General features: G+C 38.7%; 1 protein-coding gene across 2 annotated transcripts in view; it reads right to left on the reverse strand.

Annotated features, from left to right (window-relative positions):
• LOC143032389 (uncharacterized) overlaps positions 1-14,319 on the reverse strand; it is a 295,845-nt gene extending 281,526 nt beyond the window's left edge. The window contains exon 1 of one of the 2 annotated variants that reach the window (XM_076197086.1): positions 14,144-14,319. The gene's annotated coding sequence lies outside the window, so the exon portion shown is untranslated. Of the gene's footprint in view, positions 1-13,939; positions 14,084-14,143 lie in introns of those variants that run through there. The other variant, XM_076197087.1, reaches the window with a different exon arrangement.
• Between the last annotated feature and the right edge of the window lie 376 nt (positions 14,320-14,695).

Consider the following 14,695-nt stretch of genomic DNA (forward strand, 5'->3'; position numbering starts at 1 on the left):
AGAAAGGTCTATGGAAGAGCCTGAGGATCACTACTTGCTATTGTGGGGGTTGTGGGTTTTCATACAGCTAACTCAAGGCTCAACTCGTTATTAACAATGCATGAATCTTCAAACCTATTCAGCCATCAAACTACAGCTCATTGGATCAATCAATCTGTTACCTCATTTCTCACTTGTGAGATCCATGGCCACAAGAATACTGGCCAAGGCTATTGATTCTGCTCACAAGCCACTCAATGAATAGATTGTGTTGCAGTCTGGAAAGATGAGTGTAGGATAGTGTTGTATGAGAAGCTCATGTGTTTTATGTATGGTGTTTGCATCCGAGGTAACTTGTATCTTGCTGGGCCAACTGTGTTGGCACTGTTTCATTGTAGGGTAGTGACCTAACATTGTCATACTTATGCAGGTTCTGCTTGTATTTGTATGGATTCCTTTGCTAAACTGATTTCTGGAGGAATTTGGTGAAATATAGAATTCAACAGTCTGACATGGAGTGCTTATTTTATTACCCGAGTGTGTATCTTTGTACGGATATACTGTATGGTAGGTGTTTGTAAATGTCTGAGTAGAATAGTTGAATACTTCTGAAGTTTTTTAGCTACATCTTCTGAGTTGTATTTGTGATGCAACGTTTGTCAGTCTGACAATCTATTGCCTGTGGTTTCTTATGCATGAGCCCCATGGTCCCCATGTACCCAGCAAAATGTCTCCAGACAGGTTCACAAGTCACATTGGGAACTTGTATTGTTTTGCTGTCTAGGAATTGATGTGATGTGATATAATAAGCACGTATGAGGTTCATGGTATATGTTCGAGGCTCTTGTGTATAGCCATGTGCCATCATTCTCACATGGTACTCTATAGGGAGGATTCTTGTTTCTGAATGCAGCCTTTCTATTAGCGTGTTTTTAGTACAGGCTATTAGATGCAGTAAACAAGAAACACAATCACAAAAACTTCTAATTGTACCAATAAATCCAAAAAAATATTTAGTACCACCAAACACTGAACAGAGAAATCATTCCCAAGATACACAGTGACATTGGGAAGACTTCAGTCAGGTCATCACCTAATATTAAAACAGTATCTACTGTGATAATTAACAAAGAACTGGCAAGGCACCAGACACCAAATCCCCTTCTTGTGATCAACACACAGACAACACTGAACATATTATCTTACATTCCTCAACATCAATCCCAGACAACTCCAACTCTTCTTGAGTGACCTATGGACTACTCCAGCAGTTCTGACTGCAATCTTCAGGGATGCAGATTTCCAACATGACGGTGGTCAACAAATCAAACGATTCTTAGTTCATAGTAAAAAAAAATAACAATTACAGTAGTCTGTCAGTTCATACACCACCTCATTCATCACGCTGAGTCAGAAGCAATGTAGCAGGACTGCTTCATTTAATTGGCAACCCCATTCTCTCCATCCCCTCAAAATATCATTCACACATAATCATTCCCTATAACCTCTTCTAACCAGCCCTCATTCCCTTCCTTCATCCATACACAGCCATTCTCCACTCACCCCCATCTTTCCCCTTCCTTCCTCAACAGGCATCCCCCTCTTACTCAATGGCCCTTTTACCCCATCCATCCATCTCCTCATGTTCACTCCATCCATCTCTGCTTTCCACACTTCTTTTACTAATCATTCTTCACCCATTTTTTCTGTGTCTGCAAACCATTCCAATACTCTTATCAACACTATCTACTATATCCTTTTCCACCCCTGCTCTTCTCCTAACCTCATTTCTCACTCTATCCAATCTTGAAACTCCTACCATACTTCTTAGACATTTCGTCTCGAACACATTTAAATTATTTCTCTTATGTTCCAGCTCTGTGCCTCACCAGTTACTCCCTCTGTTCCTCTCCTAATCCTCTCAAACAAAACCCTCCCATAAGCCTTCCCAACTATACTCAACAAACTGATCCCTCTGAAACTACTACTCACATTTATCATCTTTTCCTTAATAAAACGGAACTATACAAGCAGTTCTCCAGTGCTCCAGCACTCTACCCTCTTTTAGACAAACATTAAACAACCTCACCAGCCAGTCCACCATCACTGTACCTTCCTTTTTCAAACACTCTACATGACACCTATCTAACCCAGGTGCCTTACCTGCTCTCATCATTCTGATAATTGCTTTCACCTCATCTTTTCTTATTTCTCTCCCATTTTTTTCATTTATCACTGTAACCATTCCCTCCCTATCCTCCTTTACATTTAGCAGCTCCTTAAATACTCTGCCCATCTTCCTCTTACTGCCACTTCCATTATCACTTCTCCATCTCCATCTTTTACTTTCTCTACTTAATTCGTCTCCCCTCTCTAAATTTTCTTCTAAAACATCTAATTACTTTCAAAATTTTGTCATATTCTTTTCTCATTTTACATCTCTCCTTTTTTATTTTTTTTTGCACCTCATATAATAATAATAATAATAATACATATACCATGGGTTTTTTCCCCCTTTACAAGGGAGGTAGCCACAAAGGCATAAATCCACTCCCACTCATTCCATCCCCACATACTACACTCTCATTCATCACCCCTCCCTCTTTTCTTGGCTCCTGGATGACAGGTCACCCCTGCATCTTGCCCACTGCCCTGGGTCAGAAGCAATGCAGAAAGACACAGCACATCTACAGCAAGGCTGCTTCATTAAATCAGCAACCCCCACTCTCTATCCCCTCATGCAGAACAAAAGATGGGAAGAAATGCTTTTGCATTGCATCAAAATATCATTCACACATACTCCCTCACCCCCCACCCACTCCCATGTACCACAGGATCATCCATACACAACCATTCTCTACTCACTCCTATCTTCAATCTTCTCTCTTCCTTTCTCAACAGACATTCCCCTCTTTCCCAATGCCACTTTTACCCCATCCATCCATCTCATCCTTGGTTGACCCCTCGTGTTTATTCCTTCCACACCTTTTACTAATCTTTCTTCACTAATTTTTCCATGTGTCCAAACTATCCCAATAGTCATTCATACACCCCATCTCCCAACTCCCTTTCTACTATCCCTCACCTTGTTTCTCACTTTATCCAACCTTGTAACCCCTACCATACTTCTCAGGCATTTCATCTCGCATTTAATCTCTTTCTTCCTCCCTTATGTTCTATAATTTCTGCCTCACACAGTGCTGTTGGCACACTCACCCCTTCATACAATCTCTTCTTGTATCCATTCCCAAATGTCTATTTCTCATTACATTTTTTAATCCCCCACGGCATTTACTTGCTTCTCTCAATCTACATTCTATCTCAATCTCCACTCCTTCCTTTCCTGTCACATTTGCCCCTAAGTATCTAAAGCTGTCCATTTCCTCCAGTCTCTCTCCCTTAATATTCACTTCCAATTTGCTGCCATCCTCTCCCATTGTACATCTCATCACCTTACTTTTTACCCACATTTATCTTCAACTTTCTTCTTTCACACACCTTCCCAAACTCCGTCACTAACTTCCTTAATCCCTCCTCTAATAATAACAGTGATAACAACAATACATACATCAACAGCTCTTTCCCCTTACTAGGGATATAGCAAAAAACAAAGGCATAAAATCCACTCCCACCCATTCCATCCCCACATATTCCACTCCCATTCACCCCCTCCCTCTCTTATCTTGGCTCCTTCTGGATGACAGGTCCTGCATATTCAAAATTAATAAAAGCTTATAAAGACCATCAATGATTTCCTCAATGGAGAAAGAATAGCTTTCAAAAGCAAATTAAGAGAAAGATCTGGGAGCGTTAGTTATGGATACCTTGTCACATCACAAACATATCAGCAATATCAAGGCTGAAATATACACTATTTATGAACACAAAATTGACTTTCCACTACATTGACGAGTGATAAAGGAAATCATAGAATGCCTGATCCATCTTGCATTAAAATATGCAGTGGAAGGATGGTCTCCACACAGCAATGTATAAACATGACTAAGAATACAAAGACCAGCATCCAAATTGCTTCCCAGCCTTGCAAATGCAACATATGAAGAGAGACTAAAAGCAATTGACCAACCATCATTGAAAGAAGAGAAAGGCAGAGTAACAAAAGTGTTTAGGTCATTAAAGGAAGGAGATCAAACTGACCTGGAAGATCCCTTGATTTTGGGAAAGGGGAGCATCATAAGGTAATGAAAACCTTATGATGCTTAACTAACAGACAGCAGAGATCAACAATAAGAAAAAATTGTGAAACAATGAATGTACAAATACATCCATGCCCAAAATTCAAGTCATACACACCAATGAAAAAAGTGGTTCAATTATAAATAAACCTCTTCTCTCTGGGAAGAAACTTTGGATTGCTGTGTGTTGCATCAGTGTGGGGTTGTTTCTATGTGACCAGCTAAAAATGGAAGGAAGATGAGATCAGTTGGCAATTGGCAGCTTCCCATGCATGCAAAAAGTGTAAGAAATACAGATGAAGTTAACGGAGAGAGATCTTGGGCCCAGTCCAGAGACTGAATGTCAGCCCCTCATGGCTGCATCTCCTGATAGATGAGATGGTTGATGGATTTTGAAAATGGACAGCTTCACTGTCTATTTAGCAAAACCATTACATGCAGGTCCCTGTCATTGGTCCCTTGGAATAAACATACATACAGGTAAGAACTTTGTGACAATACCACAAAAATATGAATATTGATGCCTCTAGTTTCTCTGTCTGGAAACAAGACTTATGACAGCTGGCAACAGCTTTCAGGAACTCCCATAGATCTCTCTTGCAAAAAACACTAGGTTGCTCTACATGTTCTACAACCGTGAAGTTGTTCTGATGTCCCCAACTAACAGAAGGGAAGAGGTGCCAGTTGCCAGCAGCTCCCTTAGAGAGGGGAATGTATGCATGTACGAGTATACATATATATCTATGCAAAAAAGGTTAAGACAACCTAGTGGAAAAGGTGGTAGAAAATTGCAGGTTGGAGTAGGAACACTATATTGCTGATGTTTCGACTACAACTCTTCAGAGTGACAGACAACGTTCATTAACAGTATATATACTCCATTGTGAATCATACCACGTGGGTGTCTTAGAGGACACTAATCAGCCCGTTCCTCCTTCTAGGACCAGCTTGGCAGTAGCCAATTATAGGTTGACAAAGTCATCTCTGTGGTTCGTAACTTTTCCCAGCATGATGTATGCCACCTCTACCAGCCCTCCCATTCTCTTCTCTAAGCCTGTTCAGAGAGGTTGTGCCTCTTCCCATTTTGGTAAATGTTCGCATATTTCTGTGTGTATGACTACAGTTTGATATTGTGATGATGCAGGTCATTCTTGTGTTCAGCTAATCTCTTTTCCATTCCCCGTGATGTCTCACCATAGTATGTTGCTAGCTAGACATCCACTACGTGGTATCCTATATATTACACTACTCACATTAACTTATATTTTTCTTTATGCTTTATGATGTTCTTTATCTTTCTTCCAGAGGAATATGCTATTTGGATGCCAGTTTGGGGTAGTGTGTTGGTCAGGACTTCTGCTTTTCTTATATGTGGTACCACCAGATAATTTAGAGATTTCCTCTCATTTTTTTTGTGTGCATTTCTTTCACCTTTTTCTTCAATCTGGTTAGCAATCCCACTGGATATAGAAGCTTATGGAAGATATTGAATGTGTGGGTCATCTCATCCTATACTCCTTGCTACACATTCTCAATTCCTGCAGGAAGAATCCAATCACTACTCCAGATTTGGTTTGTGTACCATGCTGTGACAGGGAGTGTATGAAGTCATCTTTGCTGGTGGGTTTCCTATACATGGACATTTTTTTATACCTTTCTCATCTCGATGGACTACGGTGTCTAGGAAAGGTAGTTTCCTATCACCCTCCAGCTCATCTGTAAACTTGATGTTTTCATTCACTGTGTTAGTATGTGGAGCTTGTTATCCACTTTTGTTCTTTTGGCCACTACCACTAACACATCATCCACATATCGGAACCAGACTCTTCCCATAATTCAAATTGGCTTATCTTCTAATGTCTCCATAAAAAGTGATGCCATTATGGCATTTAGTGGTGACCCCATTGCCAGGCCTCGATGTTGTTGGAATTCCTGTTCCTCAAACACAAAGGCACCAAAGTTGACGTACAGAAACACCAATTCTATGTACAGTACTACCTCTCATTAACGGACTAAAATGGGGTTAACGGTGTCCGTTGATGTGAATAATCCGTTGATTTGGAGTGGTTTTTGGGTGGCATAGTGATTGCACGCACTAAACAACAGCACCAAAAACAGCGAAAACACCGCAAACACAGCTAATTAATGTCTGTTAATGAGAGGTAGTATCGTAGTCTGATTTCTTTACTGGTAAGTTGCTGTCATTCATAGATGTAAGGTAGGAAAGAAATCACCATGGAAGGTGCTTACTTAGGCTAGTTTCAACCTATGTCAAAAATCTTTTTACAACATTGCATAGGAACAGAACTAAGTTGTAACTTAAGAACCCCCTATACTGTAAGCCAATGACAAAGAAGCAGTGATACAATGGAGATCTAAGGGAGTCCTCAAAGACTGTTGGCAGCCACTGTGGGGCCTTTGATTTCCCCTAAGTGAAGCTCAAGGTAACATGTCATCAATGATCTAAAGTTCAGTCCAAGGACAGAATACTGGCCTCACAAGTAATTATCAAAAAGGTAATTTCCTCATTCCTAACATGCACAACAATAAGTCACATTAATGAATTCTCATGATGATAGTATTAACCAACTTTGATGAAAATTTTAAATTAAAATATTCATCACTGTACAACTGCTGAACCATTCTTCATAATATGCCAACAAGAATGGACCCACTCTTAGATACTGGTAAATGTAATCTGATTCCATATCTATTCAATTATTGCCTGTATATAATTATGTAACACCTCATTGGAATATCATACTGTACACAATCAATCTGTTACCCTGGTCTCTTACAGAAGACCTGCAACCTCTAGGAGACTGGCAACAGCCCCTTGCATGACCATAAGTCATTTAGGAAGGAGATACTTTCTTGTCCTGGGTGCTGCACTGCTCAACTTGCAAAAAGATGCACCACTTGTTTCAGGCAGCAATACAAGGATGACACCCCACCAAGACTGATGCAGACTCCAAAAGAACCCTCTAAGAACAACAAAAGAACACATACTGTATTGTATAGAGAAATTATAATGTTCACAAAACTCTCATTCATTCTGGACTCCAATGCTGCAGCTTGTATTTGCTGAAGAACAGCTGGTGTGGTTCGCTAATTGTGGATAGTGATGGAAGGGAAATAAAACTGGAAACTAGTAACTCAAAACAAACTACAAACAGGGTTAGTAAAAACTAAAAATTATGATGCAACACATTCAAGGCAGTGGGCTCCAAATGAAGACTACACAGAAGGAAAAGCAAGATCTAGTATCAGTAGTATACAAATAAAAGATGTTTCAATTATAATCTTAGTTGAATACAAACAATATTATGTATTAACCAACAGGTTTAAATAAGCCCAAAGGAAAATTCACCCTTAAAGAAAGTAAAAATTTATATCAGGACACAAGAACCCCACTAGCATGACTGTGCTCAGGATACCATCTGTTATGAACCTCTTCCATAAGAGTCAAATTCTGGCATGCAGTGTCAGGGTGCCTGATGCATAATGATTCAATGATGCATCACATTATGTGCATTATAAAATATAAAGTTACATCTATAATACTTATTCTCTTTCACCCTAAATATTGATAACCACAGAAAATGCAAACAAGCCTATTCACAGAATACAGGAGTCACTCAGCTACAACTACAAAATAAATAATCAGAATGTTAACACCAGCATCTTCATACACCCACTTGTGCCTCATGCCTCCAACATTGTTGTATGCTAAAGGGTTAAGATAGTACTAACACAGATTTGGCTTCACCACAGATGCAAACAGCACACATACACAGAAGACCTCATGCTACTATGCCCCACACTAAAAACCACCAGACAACACAATATCTCTTCTCAATGTGACTTATGGTCCCATCCAGAGGCCATTGCCAGTTTCCGGGTCACAGGTCTTCTGCAAGCAGTGTAATATTACAAAGGATTACAAAGGTGGAGCATGCCAACAGAAGAACTTTTGGTCCATATCTAGGTCGGATGTGAAAAAAAATCATAATAAAAAAAAAAAATAAATAAAAAAATAAGAACTATAATAGTGTAAATAAATGCATAGGTATAGTTAATAAACAAACAGATAAATAGTAAATAATAATAAATTGACATATAACTAATAATGAGAATCAAGCAAATAATGATAAACTGACAAATGATAACAAAACAAATAAACATATAATATAAAATAAATGATAATCATTACAACATCTTGCTTAGGTGTTTATCTAAATGATTCTTAAAGATTCGAACTGAACTACATCGCACAGCCTCTGCAGAAGTTTACATTCATTAACTATATGGCTGGCGAAGTTGTTTCTACCCAATTCCAAATAAAATCTATTTCCGGACAGTTTGAGGCCATCGCTTCTTGTCCGATTCTCATTCAGTGTGAAAATTTTCACTTTTGATGTTGTCAATTCCCTTCAGAATCTTAGAGACCTATGTCAAGTCACCTCTGAGTCTACATTTTTTTTTAGGGAAAACAGATCCATATGTTTTAGTCGATTGTCATACAATTCATTTTTTATATTTGGAATCAGTTTTGAGGCTTGCTGTTGTACTTTTTCCAATCTGTCAATGTCTTTAATGAGATTCGGTGACAATACAGAAACAGCATATTCCAAATGTGGACGAATTAACGATTTATATAGCTTGTTAATGAGTGATGGACTTTTTGAAGTCAAAAAATGGTGCAATCAGTCCTAGAATCTTATTTGCTTTCTCTGAGGCTTAAATACACTGCTTGGATGATTTGAGATCGTTACTGATGATTATGCAGAGATCTTTTTCACAGTTCACTTTTGTTGACGAATTTCCAAATAACTTGTAATCGTACTTACTGTTATTTTTACCTATGTGCATTACCTTGAATTAACTTGTGTTAAATTTCATTAGCCACTTTTCAGACCATTGCTGTAATTTATCTAAATCTTCTTGAATACCGGTATCTAAGTGGTTTAAGTGATCATTTGCCATTCCGCACAGTTTTGTATCATCAGCAAATCTGGAAACGGATTTTAGTCCATGGTCTATATAATTTATATATACTATGAATAGAAGTGGCCCATGTTAAAATCAAGAATGGAGACTGCATTCTTAATTCTAACTTGTTTGAAGGAATGTTACACTGCTTGGAGAAGACCTGCAACTTCCAGGAAACTGGCAACAGCCTCCGAGTGGGACCAAACATCAATTACTAGCCTCCAACAGAAATGAATGTGCTCTACCACCTGTCTAAGTGTAGAAACATTTGAACAGGCTCACACCAATGCCAGAATCAAGCAAAGAAACCAAAGATGTTAGACAAGCCAGCCCCCTACTTGCACCTGGCAATGGAATCCCCTGCACAATCTGTGGGAAAAGATGTGGCTCAAGAGTTCAGGCTTTGCAACTACCACAAGACTCATCGGCAGCAAGCACCTGACAAAGTATCCATGGGGAAAAAGGAGTGTCACTGTCAATTCTGATGGCCAACCACAGGCAAGAGAGACCATGGGCAACAGATTGATTGATCACACTAGGCAACAACTGTCCATGATACACACCTCACATATATGGCTGGATCAATGGACATGGAACTGCAAAGTCAGCTCTCATGGGTTTCCAAAATATGGGCATTAACAAGAAACCAACAATGCAAATCAACAAGAAAATAATCATACTATGAACAGTTGTAAGCACCACATAATACAACCAGCTTTTATGAACCACACTTGATTAAGTTGCCCCAACATGGTTCCCTATCAAGAAAAAACAAGACACTCTACAAACTAAACAAAACGGCATTTACATTGTGAATAACAATGTACTAAAACTACTTTACACAGAAACCAAAATTCTTCCCATACACCATAGAACAACATGTGAAAATGGAAGGCACACAGTTCTATGCAAGAACCCTCACTCCCACCCATCCACCACATCATATAATAAAAGCACAACGAGAGAGAGAGAGAGAGAGAGAGAGAAATATATACATATATATAAATTAAATCAACCAATCAATCAATAAAATAATAATAAAATGTAGAAATAAAATATCAAAATATATAATAAAATAAAAGTAAAACAACATAAATGAACAAGTAAATAATAATAAAATCCATGCATAAACACACATAAATAAATGAACAAATAAAGTAAATAATAAAATCCATGCATAAACAAACACAAAATCACAAAACAAGCACGCCACAACTGACCACCAAACTCCCCCATACATCAATCCTGCAGACAAATCTCCCGCAGCATGCAAGAACCACATTGACTCAACTGCATTCCAGTCACTATCCAGCAGTGAAACAATACCAACAGAATAGACCTAGCATAAGTGAACTGTCTCAGATACAATCACCACACAGATGACACCACCTATCATACACTAATGTTGCCATACCCTAACAATAAATTATTTCCTTAGGTGACTTGTGGGCCAATATGGTGGCTGTTGTCATTTACTTGGGAGATGGGAGATGAGAGATGTTGGTCTCCTGTAAAAGATCTGGGGTAACGGATTGATAGATATAACAAGGGCATCAAATAAGAAAACTAAATCAGTGGAATTAAGTAAAAAAGAAATAAAATAAAAATAAAATAAATAAATACCCAAAATAACAAAGAAGGTAAGGTAAAGTCTTAAGAAGAATGAAAGAGATGGAAATTAAAAACAAGTCTTAAGAAGAATGAAAGAGATGGAAATTAAAAACACCATTCTACTATTTAAAACGGGGGACTATGAGACAGGATGTCAATCACCAAATAGCAATCAGAATTTCTATGACTGGGACTAGTAGAAGGGCCAAGACCAACTGAAGACGCCATGGCTCTTACTCGTCTCTTCTCCGAAGAACCAACTCCAAACAATCACAGTGGATGCAATTCCCATAAAATTGTTTTCATCCTATTTTAATAACATCAACTTATTCGCACTTACATTACATTAAGACTTAACATGATTGAATTCATATCCTTTTTAAAATATAAACAATCTTACAAAAAGTATGCGTATGTGATATTAAAATATCTTTGAGTGTGCAAGTTGGGGTAGTTACTAAAATGAGGTGTAACATTTTTTTTTATAAGAACTGCACCTACTGCAACCATTTGGAATCATCACAAGAGGAAAAGAAACCAGTGTCAAGAGCAATTATAATACAGACCAAATCGGCACTTGTCACAGAGAAAGACAGCAGAGGCTGGGGGAAATTAATTTGCTATAGAGGAAGTCAAACCAAGAGCAGCACTTCTTTCACTGATGTTCCTGCTTTTACTTAAAACAAATCTACATGAAATCAAATCAATGTATCTTCTTGGTGTTAAAACAAATTTGGAGACTTCAAACCTGATGCCCAACAAGTTGATCAACAGCTTTTCTGTAACATCTCCCCCCCCCTTTTTTTTTAATTTTCATACAACTATCTGACTGCTTCTCAAACCTGTGAAACAGTAGCAATCATCATCATTGGAACTCGTGCAAGAACCCCTAACATCAGTCAGCTCCAAATTCAAACCCAATAGTTTACCCAGCAACTAAGTATCACTGCCAAGTTAAGACAAGTTTTGGAAATCTTGGGAACAGCATTTTTATCAGTCTCATACTTATTACTAGGAAAGAGAATGATTTAAGTTCAGTACTGGATAGAACAAACATGCAACCATAACAAGACAAATCAGAGTTCTTTCATCACTCAATACTGAAAATAATAAGGGAGTAAGAAAGCCTGGACATAACACAGTACTATAACCATCTGAAATAGCTTTAGCATAACCATGACTGGGTAGTATTGTTTCCTTATTGTGAAGAATCTCAAGGATCATGAAAACTGAACTACACCTCTTCACAGCATTATCGGATTTCACTTAAGAAGCCATAAATAAAGTCTTGGTACCCCTGTAGGTTTGCCACATTCTAAAATAACTATTCTAAGCTTCAATTCTTGAATATGCCAATATGACCAACTACAAAACTCACACTGACCACCCATGAGACTTGTTACACATGGGACCTCATCAGGTGCATCCTTTCACTACGATGCCCATATCTTAAAATAATATACTTACAGAATGTAACTGCATAGGTCTCACTCATTGAGCATTTCACTTCTTAATCTGTTTGCTATAACAATTTCTTGCTGCACTGCTTTTGACCCATGCAGCGTGGCGGGTGACAGGGAAGAACCTTCATCCATTTGATATTAAGACAGGATGGGCAACAAATGGGTGTGGGATGGGTATGAGGTAGGTGTAAGTTTTAACTCAGTTTCTCCCCATTTATATAGAGTAAAGGCCTTTTCATATGTGCTGTAAGGCTTGCTGGCCAGCCCAGCCCATCAGTTGTTTGAGATGCCATCTTTGTTTTGATAGATGCAGGGGTTGAAGAAACAAGAGTATGATAAATTTGTCTACTCTAACCTAAGCTACCTACCTATCTAACTGTGCATATAAAAGACAAACATGGGCCAAGTTGACCCTACACCACTATAAGGTATAATCACCCAAGTCACATGAACCCAGTGAACAATTGCAAAAATACATCTTTAGTCTAAAGTTTAGTTCTGGTCCTCTCCTACATTAGGCCCTTAGTCCTTAAGTATTCAGTGATGCCCTTACACCACCTAAGCCTTTACACCACTCCTATAAGAGAAATTTTAGATTGTTGCCTATGCACTGTCTAGTCATCAGAATGGACACACATCTCACTATATCCATACATACAAAACATGCCTCTACTTCACTTTATGAACATTTACAGAAATATATAACCTAATCTATCAAATACAGACACAAACACACACACACACATTTCCTTTTGTAAAGTCACATACCATTGCAATAAAATTTATGTCACTGAATAAGCACTACCACTAATGTTATGATTATTTACTGTCAGCACATACAGTATATGTTTCATACTGTCATCCATCTGGTTTTCAATAATATGAACATTTCATGGCTCTTTTCTTTTCAACTGCCTCTACTGACACCTGTCACTTAATGCTTGTTTACCTTCCCACTTTCCAAATGATCATGACCTTTTCTTTTATCAACTGTATTCAAAAATAACTATCCATAACAATTATAAACCATAGTTCCAATATAGATAGTTCTTTGGATTATTTTTTACATGTGCCACTGAGAAACCCTAATTCACTGAATTTCCCATCTTCACTTCTTCAATATCAAGGCACCACTGACTTGCAATGCCTGTGTAGATCCAATAACATTGTAATCCAATGGCAAGAATGGTTACACTTCCAGCATTCCACAGAAACCTAACCATTTGCTTCTTTCCTGTGCAACTAACAAATTTCTTCCACTTTTGGGTTGCTTTACAAACAAAATACTGAGCAATTAACTTGATATATTTCTTGTTCATTAACTTGCTAGTGCCTACATAGCAAAAGTAACATGGAACAATATCATCCCCCATGTCATGATTATAGTAATAAATAAAACATGAGCAAGTATCGCGACTGGGGTCTCAATACAAGAGGCATTCTGCCCCTTTCCCACTTATCCACACTACTGTCAACAAGAAACTAGTTTCTCCTAAAATGTTAAGTAGTAATGACATATCAACCTAAAGGCGAACTGCCGGGCAAAACAGAAGACGATGAAAAAAATGAAAAAAACGAAGAGGGATGCTATGTGCTGGCTACGACATGGAAAAGTGGGTAGGGTTGGGCACTGCGCGGGGGAGGGAGGGGGCATTGCAACTCTCCCCTACAGGAAAAACATTCTCCTTGGACAATTACCCTGACAACACTTTAAATTATGCCCGTTTCCTCTGCCATGTCAGTCCTATTTGTATTGCTGATATCACTTGTCAATCAGGATTGAACACTGTAGAAGTGACGGAGGAAACGAGTGGTGTGCAGGTACCGTCCTTGACTGTTTTGACAAGAGGCACGGGCAGACGTGGCCACCGAGCACAGCCTCACTGCACCTGACGTACTTACTTTGTCTGTGTGGCCGCTTAGGCCGCGCTCCTGTGCGTTCTTGCACCTTATTTTCACAGTCACTGCCTTGCTGTAGCTTGTGTGGCCATAACGTGCACGGCTTAGGCTTGTGGCGGTGAAAAACAGGCCAAGCGCGGCTCACATAGAAGAACGCATTGCTCCCTCCTCCCTTGCCGACCCCGAACATCCGGGAACTTGCCATTTCCAGGGATGCCAACCCTCACGAGATATACCCATCACTTACTTCCTCTTTTAATTTTTCAACGTAAAGAAAAATTAGATTTTTGCAAATGTAAAACGTATTGTCACGTAGCATAAAATACTGAGTTAATTTTATACAATATATTAAATACTTATCACTGCAAAGCAACCGAAATTCAGGGGTGTCAACCTTTCAGATTGTGCCTGCGGGAAACACGGGAAACTGGTAGCCCTGAGTGCTCACCTGGATAAGTCCGACTGGCAGGTGCACGATGACATTCGTTACCCGTTTTCTTTTTCTAACAAACTTAGTAGTTTAGTACATAGTATGAAATGAATGAATTTTGACAG

The sequence above is a fragment of the Oratosquilla oratoria genome, chromosome 13 (assembly GCF_046742065.1).
Source record: "Oratosquilla oratoria isolate Oo_2021 chromosome 13, ASM4674206v1, whole genome shotgun sequence".
Classification (NCBI taxonomy): domain Eukaryota; kingdom Metazoa; phylum Arthropoda; class Malacostraca; order Stomatopoda; family Squillidae; genus Oratosquilla; species Oratosquilla oratoria.